Source organism: Neomonachus schauinslandi, chromosome 3, assembly GCF_002201575.2.
Source record: "Neomonachus schauinslandi chromosome 3, ASM220157v2, whole genome shotgun sequence".
Taxonomy (NCBI): Eukaryota; Metazoa; Chordata; class Mammalia; order Carnivora; family Phocidae; genus Neomonachus; species Neomonachus schauinslandi.
In genome coordinates, this window is record NC_058405.1 from 87,589,820 (window position 1) to 87,593,002 (window position 3,183).

General features: G+C 39.9%; 1 protein-coding gene across 2 annotated transcripts in view; it reads right to left on the reverse strand.

Moving 5' to 3' along the window:
* CNTNAP5 (contactin associated protein family member 5) overlaps positions 1–3,183 on the reverse strand; it is an 820,459-nt gene that overhangs the window by 379,081 nt on the left and 438,195 nt on the right. The window lies entirely within an intron of this gene.

A 3,183-nucleotide genomic window follows, 5' to 3' on the forward strand; every position in this document is an offset into this window, starting at 1 on the left:
TTTTTTTTAAAGATTTTATTTATTTATTTGAGACAGAGAGAATGAGATACAGAGAGCATGAGAGGGAGGAGGGTCAGAGGGAGAAGCAGACTCCCCGCCGAGCAGGGAGCCCGATGCGGGACTCGATCCAGGGACTCCAGGATCATGACCTGAGCCGAAGGCAGTCGCTTAACCAACTGAGCCACCCAGGCGCCCTCAGGGTACCTTTCTTAAACGCCTACTCAATCATTTCATTTTAAAATTATTTTTAAATTATCCTTATTATTTTTAAAAGAGAAGATGTTTATTTAGCTACTGGACTGCATTGAGGCAATAAGAACAAATATAAATGTCCTTCAAAGGGCTTGTTTCCTCGGCAGAAGAAAGATAAGTTTTGGAACTTATTGTTAGAGAGGAAATGGATGTAATAATTGACCTCCTTGGGTGAGAATGGATAACCCCATAGGCTGACTTAGGAATAGAAGGATGAGCTAAACTAGGATATTAGAGAAAAAGGTGGAAAGAAATGGCAAAGAAATAAAACTATTTCAAAGGAGGGTAGTGAGTTGCATGAGAAAACCTTTAGGTGAAATATGGGAATAAGTTTTAGGAGAATTTTGGCATAGCAAATACTCATCAGAGGGGTAAATTGTTTGGGTGATTCAAATGCAGGCCTACCTATGGCACACCCCAAACATTTTGAGTATGAGAAATTCCTTTTTATGTAATAAATTACATGGACCTATAAAAGAGAATAAGTGTAAAGTTTCACTATTTTCTATTGAGGAAATAAGTAATGACAAAATGAAATAAATTAATATCTCCTACTCACAACAGCCTGTACCTGTATTTAAGAGTTTGTGCTCATATATCTGTGAGACATGCTATGATTGCCCAAAGCTATGCTCAGGTGATGTTAAAACATGAACATGCACGTGCCTCCCTTTGTCTTCCCTACCCCCTCTTCTAGATGTCCTGTGCCTCTGGTTTTTAACCTACAGTTTAAAAGAAAGAAAAGATTAGAGAGTGTGTCAGTTATCCATTTCTGAGTTTCAGCTCCAAAGCCACCCTTCTTTGCCCCGCTTTTGACGCTGAGATTGGACCCTGTAAACATTTCCTGCCCAAATGTTAGGATTTGCCAGTAGAGGGCACTAGAGAGCCACTGCGAGGAGATACCATTTGGCGGACTTCTCTACTGGGTTCCTGTCCTCCATTATTGATAGTCAGTGGGGAAACCACTACTTCTGCACACTTGAGCTCCAGCTGCGCCCTCAGCTTACACTTTCCCCACTGGTAGCAGCTCCCACAGGCAGCTTAGAGCTGTGCTGCCTGGCAAGCTTTGTTGCTATCGGCAGACTGCATGGTCCCCTGGTAACCATCCACTTGGAAGAGGTGTGAATCTCAGCCTGAGAGGCAGGCAGGGGGAGCTTTCCTTGTCACTAGTTCCTTCACTGTCTATTTTCACTCAGCCTAGAGAAAGTTCCTGATTTTTTGCACTTGCTCTTTCTGGACCATTAAGTCCTCTTTTACCCATTTTAGCAGTTAACCACCTTCTACTAGCTAATATTAAAATATATATATTATATATATAATATATATATTATATATATAATTTTTTTCTTTTCAAACAACCTGGACCTTGACAGAGGTGTCTTCTAAATCTTGCGGCACAAAGTGAAGAGCTTCTAAGAAGCCAGTCCAGCTGTCCCACAAGGAACAGATTCAGTGTCAGGTCCCTACTTCTTGAGGTCCTGATTATTCAACAAGGAGAATTTATATAAGATTATTAGGAATTTAAAAAGACACAGAAAAGTTTGAATTTATCTATTATTTTTGTAATCTAAAACGTATTCTGGAGCTCTTAACTTACTGTCCATAGATGGACTTCAGGGGTATCTAGTGCTCCAAAAATGTTATACAACATAAAATATTTTCATTTTATTCTTCAAGGGATATGTGCTCCCTAAAATATTAATAATCACTGACCTAAAATCTTTAGAGTTGTTCTTGTAGAAGGCCATTTACACAGCAGGATAGACAGAGCCATAGGACTATGGTCTTCATGGGGAACATACAATGAGAAATGGTGAGCAAAGTGGGGCAATAAAAATAATTATAACACTATTATTAGCTATTAGTGATTCAATGCCTATAATATCCCAGGAGTCACCAATCTATAAAGTAGGTATTATTAGTTCTACCTTGAAGATGACGACACTGAAATATGATGAGGTCAAGTAATTTTGTTTGCATTCTGTAGCTATTATGTGGTGATGGTGGGATTTAATCTTACTGCCTTCAAAGATTATATACTCTTTCAACACATAGTGCCTTCATTATGTATGTTTCAACATGATTAGTGGCACAAAAAGGTATGTTTATTTTGTTTCCCAGAAATACTATGTCCCCATTTTGAGTTTCCATGCCCCTGCTCAAAACGCCTTCTTATTACCTTGGAATTGTCCAGATTGTTCTTCAAAACCTACCTCAAGTTCCTGCACATTCATGAAATCTTTTCTGAACCTACTAGCCCTGTGATTTCTCTTCCTTAATTCTTGTAATATATTTTGCATCTTGTCAAAAGTTTTCAGTGGCTGTGGAAATGGTGCTCAGGAGCACTGTTGGGAGGGCAGGGCTGTAGTCAAAGTAAGAAAGCAAGAAGCTATAAAACCAAATGAAATCATTGAGAGAATCACTGATAATCATTGAGAGCAATCAAGGTGGCAAAATGAATAAAAAGTATATGTCAAACTATTAAGGCAAATGAGAAGAGATGAGGAGGGCTGGCCATCAAAATGGTGGCTGGGAGACTAGAAAGCACATTATAAGGAGACAGGCAAAGTATGTGCCTCAGCTCTTTTTTTTTTTATTGTTATGTTACTCACCATACATTACATCATTAGTTTTTGATGTAGTGTTCCATGATTCATTGTGCATAACACCCAGTGCTCCATGCAAAACGTGCCCTCTTTAATACCCATCACCAAGCTAACCCATCCCCCTACCCCCTCCCCTCTAGAACCCTCAGTTTGTTTTTCAGAGTCCATCGTCTCTCATGGTTCCTCTCCCCCTCTGATTTCCCCCCCTTCATTCTTCCCCCCATTCATTCTTCCCCTCCTGCTGTCTTCTTCTTATTCTCCTCCTCCTTCTCCTTCTCCTCCTTCTCCTTCTCCTTCTCCTTCTCCTTCTCCTTCTCCTTCTCCT